A 12166-nucleotide genomic window follows, 5' to 3' on the forward strand; every position below is an offset into this window, starting at 1 on the left:
TGCTGTCCAACTCTGACAATAAACCCTAATTATGGAATAATCAGAGTTGCATAAACTGCCTCAGGGGTACAAATTATTCAAATTCAACACTAGGGAGTAAAAACAAATATTACACAGATCAAGTTGCATTCTAAAGCTGAAAATGTATGTGATATAGAAAAATTGGTGTGCAATACCTAAAAGCAGAAGAAGTATCAGGCATTCCTGACCTCCAATTATATCATATTACTACTCCTGGAGCCTTTAACCTGTCAGAGTTAAAGTGTCAACGTCAAGTTATGAAAGCTGTATTTCTAAGTATAAGCCACAGTCATCAAGACAGTATGGTACTGGCACAAAGATAGATGTAGATCAATGGAACAGAATAGAAAGCCCAGAGATAAATCCACGAACCTATGGACACCTTATCTTCGACAAAGGAGGCAAGAATATACAATGGAAGAAAGACAACCTCTTTAACAAGTGGTGCTGGGAAAACTGGTCAACCACTTGTAAAAGAATGAAACTAGAACACTTTCTAACACCATACACAAAAATAAACTCAAAATGGATTAAAGATCTAAATGTAAGACCAGAAACTATAAAACTCCTAGAGGAGAACATAGGCTAAACACTCTCCGACATAAATCACAGCAGGATCCTCTATGACCCACCTCCCAGAATATTGGAAATAAAAGCAAAAATAGACAAATGGGACCTAATGAATCTTAAAAGCTTTTGCACAACAAAGGAAACTATAAGCAAGGTGAAAAGACAGCCCTCAGATTGGGAGAAAATAATAGCAAACGAAGCAACAGACAAAGGATTAATCTCAAAAATATACTAGCAACTCCTGCAGCTCAATTCAAGAAAAATAAATGACCCAATCAAAAAAATGGGCCAAAGAACTAAACAGACATTTCTCCAAAGAAGACATACAGATGGCTAACAAACACATGAAAAGATGCTCAACATCACTCATTATCAGAGAAGTGCAGATCAAAACCACAATGAGGTACCATTACACGCCAGTCAGGATGGCTGCTATCCAAAAGTCTACAAGCAATAAATGCTGGAGAGGGTGTGGAGAAAAGGGAACCCTCTTACACTGTTGGTGGGAATGCAAACTACTACAGCCGCTATGGAGAACAGTGTGGATATTTCTTAAAAAACTGGAAATAGAACTGCCATATGACCCAGCAATCCCACTTCTGGGCATACACACTGAAGAAACCAGATCTGAAAGAGACACGTGCACCCCAATGTTCATCGCAGCACTGTTTATAATAGCCAGGACATGGAAGCAACCCAGATGCCCATCAGCAGACGAATGGATGAGGAAGCTGTGGTACATATACACCATGGAATATTACTCAGCCATTAAAAAGGATACATTTGAATCAGTTCTAATGAGATGGATGAAACTGGAGCCCATTATACAGAGTGAAGTAAGCCAGAAAGATAAAGACCAACACAGTATACTAACACATATATATGGAATTTAGAAAGATGGTAATGATAACCCTATATGCAAAACAGAAAAAGAGACACAGATGTACAGCACAGACTTTTGGACTCTGTGGGAGAAGGCGAGGGTGGGATGTTGTGAAAGAACATCATCGAAACATGTATATTATCAAGGGTGAAACAGATCACCAGCCCAGGTTGGATGCATAAGACAAGTGCTCGGGGCTGGTGCACTGGGAAGACCCAGAGGGATCGGGTGGCGAGGAAGGTGGTAGGGGGGATCGGGATGAGGAATACATGTAAATCCATGGCTGATTCATGTCAATGTATGGCAAAAACCACTACAATATTGTAAAGTAATTAGACTCCAACTAATAAAAATAAATGGAAAAAAAAAAACACCTGTTAAATGTTCAATGAACTTCCAATTACTTGCAGTAAATATTTTCTCCTAAGAAAATATACCATTTTCTTTAGTAGATGTGAGTGACACAAGTCATGTACTAGTAAAACAGAAGACATTTTCTAGATAAAGGTAGTAGATTTAACCATGGGCAAATGCTCTATGTCTTAAATATGACATGGCACTATGAAATATACTAGTTTTGAGGGACAGCTCATGGGTAAAAGTAAAATCACTACTGGAACCTCACAACACACCTTATTTATAATTGTCAAAATCATTTGTAAAGAATAAAGATCCTAAGATCCTTCTGATTATTGAAACATTGCTTTGTGCCTCACACTTTTTTCTTAGAGGTACGTTTATTACCTTGATAATAGTGATACCATGGGTATATGCATATGCCTTTGCTCATTAAATTTTTTACATTAAATCCCTGTAGCTTTTTGTATATCAATTATAACTCAATAAAGTTTTGTGTTTCTTTTTGTAAGGCTAGAAATACAATAACTTTATTTCTCATTTTTTAGGATCCCTCTTTCCCTTTGGAATAATCCACTGCATTCATGACAGGTCCTTAAAAATACTAGTTATTAAGCAATTATAAAACAATGATTTCTCTATAGTCTGCATTTTAATGTATTTAGGCATGTTTTATTGTATTTGATTTCTTTTAATTTTTAATTGAAGAATAATTGCTTTACAGAATTTTGTGGTTTTCTGTCAATACATCAAAAAGAATCAGCCACAGGTACACACATGACCCCTCCCTCCCAAACCTCCCACCCATCTGCCTCCCTCCCCATCCCACCCTTCAGCCTGTCACAGAGGCCCTGTTTGAGTTCCCTGAGTCACACGGCAAATTTCCATTGGCTATCTACTTTGCATATGGTATTGTAAATTTCCATGTTACTCTCCATACATCTCACTTTTCCTTCCTCCCCTCCCACCATGTCCACACGTCTGTTTCTCCAATACTGCCCTGAAAAGAAATTCATCAGTGCCATCTTATTAGATTCCCATATGTATGCATCAGTATGCAATATTTATATTTCTTTCTGCCTTACTTCACTCTGTATAATAGGCTCTAGGTCTGTCCACCTCAGAACTGAGTCAAATGCGCTCCTTTTTATGGCTGAGTAGTATTCCATTGTATTTATGTACCACAGCTTCTTTATCCATTCATCTGTTAATGGACGTCTAGGTTGCTTCCATGTTCTAGCTATTGTAAATAGTGCTACAGTGAACTTTGGGGTACATGCGTCTTTTTCAATTTTGGTTCCCTCAGGGTATATACCTAGGAGTAGGATTGTTGTGTCATATGATGGTTTTATCCCTATCCCTATATTTTAAGGAATCTGCATACTGTCTTCCATAGTGGCTGTATCAATTTACATTCCCACCAGCAATGGAAGAGTGTTCCCTTTTCTCCGCACCCTCTCCAGAATTTATTGTTTGTAGACTTTTGATAATGGCCATTTTGACCACTGTGAGGTGATATCTCATTGTAGTTTTGATTTGCATTTCTCTAATAATGAGTGATATTGAGCATCTTTTCATGTGTTTGTTAGCCATCTGTATGTCTTCTTTGGAGAAATGTCTTTTTAGGTCTTTTCCCCACTTTTTGATTGGGTTGTTTGTTTTTCTGATATTGAGTTGTATGAGCTGCTTGTATATTTTGAAAATTAATTCTTTGTCAGTTGTTTCCTTTGCTATTATTATTTCCTTTGCTATTATTTCCTCCCATTCTGAGGATTGTCTTTTCACCCTATTTGTAGTTTCCTTTGCTGTGCAAAAGCTTTTAAGCTTAATTAGGTTCCACTTGTTTATTTTTGTTTTTATTTCCATTACTCTAGGAGGTGTGTCATAGAAGATCTTACTTTGTTTTATATCATCAAGTGTTCTGCCTATGTTTTCCTCTAAGAGTTTTATAGTTTCTGGTCTTACATTTAGGTCTTTAATCTATTTTGAGTTTATCTTTGTGTTTGGCATTAGGAAGTGTTCTAATTTCATTCTTTTGTACACAGCTGTCCAGTTTTCCCAGCACCAATTATTGAAGAGGCTATATTTGTCCCATTGTATATTCTTGTCTCCTTTGTCAAAAACAAGATACCCATGGGTGCATGGGTTTATCTCTGGGGTTCTCTATCTTGTTCCATTGGTCTATATTTCTGTTTTTGTGCCAGCACCATACTGTCTTGATGACTACAGCTTTGTAGTATCTTCTTTTTCTTTTTTTTTTCATTTATTTTTATTAGTTGGAGGCTAATTACTTTACAATATTGTCGTGGTTTTTGTCATACATTGACATGAGTCAGCCATGGATTTACATGTATTCTCCATCCTGATCCCCCCTCCCACCTCCCTCTCTACCCGATCCTTCTGGGTCTTCCCAGTGCACCAGGCCCAAGCACTTGTCTCATGCATCCAACCTGGACTGGCAATCTGTTTCACCCTAGATAATATACATGTTTCGATGCTGATCTCTCGAAACACCCCACCCTTGCCTTCTCCCACAGAGTCCAAAAGTCTGTGCTGTCCATCTGTGTCTCTTTTCCTGTTTTGCATATAGGGTTATCATTACCATCTTTCTAAATTCCATATATATGTGTTAGTATACTGTGTTGGTCTTTATCTTTCTGGCTTACTTCACTCTGTATGTAGTATCTTCTTAAGTCAGGAAGGCTGATTCCTCCAGCTCCATTCTTCTTTCTCAAGACAGCTTTAGCTATTCGGGATCTTTTGTGCTCCCATATTAATTTTGAAATATTTTGTTCTACTTCTGTGAAAAACACCATTGGTAATTTGATAGGGATTGCATTGAATCTGTAGATTGCATTTGGTAGTATAGTCATTTTCATAATATTGATTCTTCCTACCCAGACACAGGGAATATCTCTCCATCTGTTTACATCATCTTTGATTCTTTCATCAGTGTCTTATAATTTTCCATATATAGTTCTTTTGTCTCCTTAGGTAGGTTTATTCCTAGATACTTTATTCTTCTTTTTTTTTTTTTTTACAATGGTGAGTGGGATTGGTTCCTTAATTTCTCTTTCTGATATTTCATTGTTAGTATATAGGAATGCAAGTTGTTTCTGTGTATTGACCTTGTATCCTGCAACTTTGCTGAATTCACTGATTAGCTTTAGTCATTTACTGATAGTTTCTTTTGGGTTTTCTATGTATAGTATCATGTCATATGCAAACAGTGAGAGTTTTACTTCTTCTTTTCCTATCTGGATTCCTTTTATTTCTTTTTCTTCTCTAATTGTTGTAGCTAGGACTTCCAAAACTATATTGAATAATAGTGGTGAGAGTAGACACCTTTGTCTTGTCCCTGATCTTAGAGGGAATGCTTTTAGTTTTTCACCATTGAGAATAATATTTGCTGTGGGCTTTTCATATATTGCTTTTACTATGTTGAAGTAGGTTCCTTCTATGCCCATTTTTTAAGCATTATTTTTATCATAAATGGGTGCTGAATTTTGTCAAAAGCTTTTTCTGCATCTATTGAGATGATCATATGGTTTTTATCTTTCAATTTGTTAATATGATGTATCACATTGATTGATTTGTGTATATTGAAGAATCCTTGCATCCCTGGAAGAAACCTAACTTGATCATGGCATATGAGCTTTTTAATGTGCTGTTGAATTCATTTTGCTAGAATTTTGTTGAGGATTTTTGCATTTATGTGCCTCACACTTTAAAAAAAATAATCAGGTCACAGAGAGTTAGACATGACTAAGCATGCATTCACACACAGAAAGGTTATGTTTACTAATGGAGAATATGATTCTATGGAAGACTTACATAGCTGTCTGCTGCTGTTCTTACAACTTTCCGTTCTGAGGCATTCAGATGCTTTGGAATGTTTAGTCTCAGCTGAGACTAGTTTCTGGTGTAGTAATCTAAAAAACAGAGGAACTAGCTACTGCTATGGGAGACTCATAAGATTGTATAATTTTTCCCATTATTCTGAAAATTAAGTTACCTTGGATGGAAGCATGCTTCCACTTGGGATTCTTAAGTTAGTATCATCCTTGAGAATTCATTAGTATTTCCAAGAAAACTTTCAGGGAGGAAGAAATTTCCCTCTGCCCCTCTAGGTTCTTCGGATTGGTCTGAGATTTTAACTGACAAGAAATAGACTAACAGGAGAAAATCAAAGTTTAATAACGTGTATACATGGGAGCGACCAAGGAAACAGTAACTTGTCAAAATGGCTGAAACACTTACTGCACCATCTTCAGCTAAAGATAAAAGAGAATGTTGGGAGTCCTGATTTGGGATATTAAAGGAAAGGATGGTAATTTGCATGGAGATGGAAATGCAAGTATTTGTTTGGACCTTCAGAGATAGTGGGACACAGAGTGGGCTCTGATCTCTAGGCCCTGCTGAGTTTCCCCATCACACTCAGCCTCTATTCTTTGCAGCTATCTCTGTTGATGACTCTAGACTGGGACTAGACCCTCTATTTAAATTGTTTTAGGAAGTTAAAGAGAAGTCCAAAGTTTCTTCCTGAGTCTTTTTGGCCTTGGTTGTTTTCAGCTTGAAATTATCTGCACACTCAAGAAATATTTTAGTGTGGCAAATTTTTCTCCCCTACAAAAGGAAATATTGTTTGCTCCAGAAATTTTGCCAGTAAATTTCTTATCAGTGAAAAGAAAAGGAGTCTAGTCATACAGAGTGGTTGTACTATACTTCTTTTTCTATTTTCTATGTGAGTGACACTAAGTAAGTTACTTAATATCTCTAAAGTTCAGATTCAACACTTGTAAGATGTTCGCTCCCTGACAGCATTCAATGATGGATGATATATGAACAAGTGTATATGAACGAGTCTAACATAGTGACTGTCATATCCTTTTTATAAATGTATCTGAGAAATGGAATATTTCCTGCCATATCAGTAAACAAGGATGTCACAGTCATCAGCGATCCCAGCCCTCCAGGACACTCATGAAGTAGAAGAGTACCTATGCGATCCAGCAGCCATCAGGCTAGAGCCACTCCCTACAGGGAGACCTGAAGAACTCAGGATGTGAAAATTGCAGGATACTGGCCCCAGAGAGCTGAGATGTATATAAAAGGGAATGATTTCAATAAGCCCAGACTCTTGCATCTTTCCATATAAAGAAAAGTGCTAAACTCCTTAACTTGAGATATCTGGTTTGTTTTAATTCCCAAAAATAATTTTGATGTTCAGACCACCTGCCCTTTGTTGCAAACTTCTGTATAACCTGACTCCTCTCCCCACCTCCTCAGAGCAGTTCTATCAAGGCTACTTGAGATGCTGACTCCCAGTCTTGAAGTCCTAAAACTTCCCACTGAATAAAACATAACTCTCAACTTTTAGGTTGTGACTATATTTTTTTAGTCAAGACATCTGTAGTTAACAATTAATGTCATTACACCTTGTTGACTAACCTTACTACTACAGATAGATGGAAAGTTTATGTTTAACACTCCATGTCTTCAAACTCTTTAATGTTTCACAGGATGCTGGTGCTGCTGGGTATAATGGAGGCACAATGACATCCCAATAATAATCGGCAAGTTCAAACAGAAGATAGCATCTCAAATCAGAGTCTCCTGATCACCCGTATGTACAGCTTACTTTCTTCTGTATCCCTCCCAGGGACTCCTGGGAAGTGACTCAAACGAATTACAGGGCTATTCACATGGGAAAGAATTTTAAGAGAAATTTGGAAGGGAGCATTTGGAGAGTTGAAGTACTCAGCAGTCTAGGCTAACACTGTCAGTTCCCAGAGGAATAGTCAACAGAAATCAGGTGTTTCAAAATCTCCAAGATTTTTTTTAAAAGCCTCCAAGAGATTAAGAAGGGTGATAGAAGGGTAGCCCCAGATCAATTTTCAAGTATCACATAATGTGCCCAGCACAACCTCAGCTCTGATACAAGAGGTTTCTGGGAATACAAAATGACAGCCTTTTTGCTCAGAAACCTCTCTTTTTCTTATTAATCTGAGAAATGGAATATCCCCTGCCATATCAGTCAACAAAAGATATCAGTCATCAGTGGTTGAAACCGCCAAAGATGGTGAGCTGGTGAGCTCTGAGGATACTCAGAAAGGAGAAGAAAACCTGTGCTCTAGTAGCCATCAGTTTGCAGCCACTCCCTACAGTGAGCCTTGAGGAAACTCAGAATGTAAAAAAGAAAAAACAAAACAGGACTCTAGCCCCAGATAGCTAAGGTGTACATCAAAGGAATGTTTTCAGTGAGCCTAGACTATTGTGTCTTCTCATATATAGAAAAGCACTAAATTCCTTGAGATATTTGGTTTTCCTATAACTAAGAATAAGCTTTTGACATTCAGACTACCTGCCCTTCATTGTAAAATTCTATATCCCCTTACCTCCCCAGAACTGTTCTCTCAGTGATACTTGAGATGATGCTTCCTGGGCTTGAAGTCCTAAAAATTCCTGCTCAATAAAAAGTAGCTCTCAGCTTTTAGGTTGTTAATATTGTTTAAGTTAGCAAATTATATTTCTCAATTATCCTCAAAGAAGCTGATATTAGTACCATTCTGAAAAAAAAATAGTATTAATGGCAATATATTCTGAAAAAAATGAATCTGAGGCATACATCATTGCTCTCCTTCCTCAAGGTCATGGAAAAGTTGAGACTAGAGCCTACATGGTTTCAGCTTTCTAGATCAAATTCTTCATCAATTTTAGTATTAGTTTGGATGACATTAGTACTAGAAACCTTGCAAGATTTAAAATTATCCTTAAAATTTTGAATATATGTATACATACACACAAATAGACACATATATACATATATAAGCTAAGCTAAGTCATTTCAGTCATGTCTGACTCTGTGAGACCCCATAGATGTCAGCCCACCAGGCTCTCCCATCCCTGGGATTCTCCAGGCAAGAACACTGGAGTGGGTTGCCATTTCCTTTTCCAATGCATGAAAGAGAAAAATGAAAGTGAAGTCGCTCAGTTGTGTCTGACTCTTAGCGACCCCATGGACCAGAACCTACCAGGCTTCTCCATCCATGGGATTTTCCAGGCTAGAGTACTGGAGTGGGGTGCCATTGCCTTCTCTGATATACATATAAACACACATCTAAATACAAATACACACAAGTACATACATACATATATGTACACACATGCTAAATATGTGATTCAAAGGGAGTCAGTTATGAGTTTTCATAGTAAATATAATAAAAAGATACAGTAAAATAGTAGTCAATCTAAATCCTATGGCATCAGTATTCACTAGTGTTTAAGTAAATGCTCCTATTCCAATTAGTTATTTCATAGCAAATATACTCCACTGGTCTGGTTTTTGCACATTTGTTACAAAAATGAGTTTAAAATAGAAAAAAAATTAACAAATAACATACAGAATTTTTTCATACTAAAACACAAAAGCAAAAATGTATTTTAAATTTATTCAATCAGTCATTCAATCCAGTTGCTTTTGCGACCCCATGAATCACAGCATGCCAGGCCTCCCTGCCCATCACAAACTCCCAAAGTTTACTCAAACTCATGCCCATTGAGTCAGTGATGCCATCCAGCCATCTCATCCTCTGTCGTCCCCTTCTCTTCCTGCCCCCAATCCCTCCCAGCATCAGGGTCTTTTCCAATGAGTCAACTCTCCACATGAGGTGGCCAAAGTACTGGAGTTTCAGCTCATTATCAGTCCTTCCAATGAACACCCAAGACTGATCTCCTTTAGGATGGACTGTTTGGACCTCCTTGCAGTCCAAGGGACTCTCAAGAGTCTTCTCCAACACCACAGTTCAAATGCATCAATTTTTCAGCGCTCAGCTTTCTTCACATTCCAACTCTCACATCCACGCATGGCCACTGGAAAAACCATAGCTTTGACCAGGTGGGCCTTTGTTGGCAAAGTAATGTCTCTGCTTTATAATGTGCTGTCTAAGTTGGTCATAAGTTTCCTTCCAAGGAGTAAGTGTCTTTTAATAATTTCATGTCTGCAGTCACCATCTACAGTGATCTTGGAGACCAAAAAATAAAACCTGACACTGTTTCCACTGTCTTCCCATCTATTTCCCATGAGGTGATGGGACCAGATGCCATGATCTTAAGTTTCTGAATGTTAAGCTTTAAGCCAACTTTTCACTCTCCTCTTTCACTTTCATCAAGAGGCTTTTTAGTTCCTCTTCACTTTCTACCATAAGAGTGGTGTCATCTGCATATCCGAGGTTAATGATATTTCTCCCGGCAATCTTGATTCCAGCTTGTGCTTCTTCCATCCCAGCGTTTCTCATGATGTTACATTTATTAACTGTTTTTCAAAAATGTTTCTTTTTATTTCACAATCAATCAAATTTAGAGTAAACTTTAAAACTTACGGATACAACAAAGTTTATTTTATATAGAGGTGATTGTTATTTGATATATTTAAAATCATCTTTCAAGTATGCTTCTTTAAATAGAAAAAAAGCCACAAAGTATGTGAACCATAAATCAACCATACATTATAATTTCCGTTGGCACGTCACAATCCCAACTTCCCCACTTTTTCTCTCCCAGGAGTAGCTGACATGAGTATAAGGAGAAATCTAACTCTCCTCTGCAGCTCAGTGACTTCTAACTGTCCACACCACCACCCTGTCTTGAAGGGCCTCGGGTTCATGTATGTACATAATGACCAAGCCTCCAGGCTTACTGCATTCCTGACATTGGTGTAAGCTGCAATTGACTGAGACCATAACAAGCTAGTTAACTTCTCTGGATCACTTTGAAAAAGTTCTGGAGGAGTTTGGGGCAGAGAAGTAAAGGGCAGACTGGGTTATTTAATCCCCAGGCATGCATATGTGCTAAGTTGCTTCAGTAATGTCCAACTCTCGGTGACCCTACAGACTGCGTCCCGCCAGGCTCCTCTGTCCATGTGATTCTCCAGGCAAGAACACTGGAGTGGGTTGCCATTTCCTTCTCCAGGGGATATTCCTGACCCAGGGATTGAACCCATGTCTCTTATGTCTCCTGTATTGGCAGGTTCTTTACTATCAATGCCACCTGGAAAAGCCTTAATTAATCCACAAACTTTCCTCAAACTCTTCAACATTCAGTGTTCTTAACTGAGGACATAACTAAAGTCTTCAGAGCATCATTTGCTCTCTGATTCTTGGAAACATCATGAGAAACTTTCCCCTAACAGATGCTCTGCTGTTATCAATTCATTGCAAAGATAGCTAAAGCCCTGGAAGAAGAAAAAAATGTAGGAAAACTGCTAGTTTCTAAGAAGACACATGAAGCCAAAAGAAACTCCTCATTTGACTGGAAATATTCCAAACACCAAGAGACATTCATTTTAATGAGTTGTCTTGAGGTGTTAATAGGTATAGAGATATATGCATTGCCAAAATTTATTCTTTCTCCATATTTCTCCCTTTTTCCAGAGCTTGTGCTAATGGGGATAGAAGTTCTCTCTTTTAGGACAGTTGTTTTTCATCTTGCTTTGGTAAAAAAAAAAAAAAGAAAAAGAAAAAAGAAAAAAAAGAAAAATTTCTCCAGGAAAAAATAGTGTATCTCACAAACTATAACTTGGTTATAAAAATCTCTAGCTTCTGTTCTATACATTTTTTGCATAAAAATTCATTTGGCTTCTCCTTTTATGCTTTGAAACATAAATTTTATAACTGCCCTTTTCCCATTTCCTTTGTGAAAAATCAGAATATGGATTAAGATCCCGTTGGAACTGAACTCCATCCTTTGGAATTAAGTCCTAGAATTGCTTTGGATGTTGCCCATACCATCCTCACTCTTGGCCCTTTTAGACCACTCAACATTTGTTAAGCATTTAGGATGAGGAAATACTATGAAGGAGTCAGGGGAGTGCCTGCACTTAGAGGAAGGCCAACCCTCAGATCACCACTGAACTAAATCCAGGAGCAAGAAGGGTATGCCTGTGCCGAACTCCAGTGGGAGACCAGAACTCTTCCTGCTCTGTCAAGTTGCCTCTGCATCTCTCGTTCCCTTCACCCTCACCCCATATCCATCAGTCTGGACTTTTGACCAGCCGAACAAATTTAACTGTGTGCTTTATTCCTGTTCATCTCAGCCACCACAAAAGACCTAGGACTCCAAGGTCATTCTTCATCCCCTGAAGGTTAATCCACACCTGATTCCATAGCTGCTGCCTTTTCTGATTCTATCACCCACCTTCCATCTCCTGAAACCCTTCATTTACTGCACCCCTGAAACTCTAAGCCAGTCCTTTCCCTTAACCCCAACATCTTCCCCCAAAGTCCCCATCACATTCTTAAAATGACTGAACCCTGGCTGCCCCTAAAGGCACTGATT

Source organism: Odocoileus virginianus, chromosome 14 (assembly GCF_023699985.2).
Source record: "Odocoileus virginianus isolate 20LAN1187 ecotype Illinois chromosome 14, Ovbor_1.2, whole genome shotgun sequence".
NCBI lineage: Eukaryota > Metazoa > Chordata > Mammalia > Artiodactyla > Cervidae > Odocoileus > Odocoileus virginianus.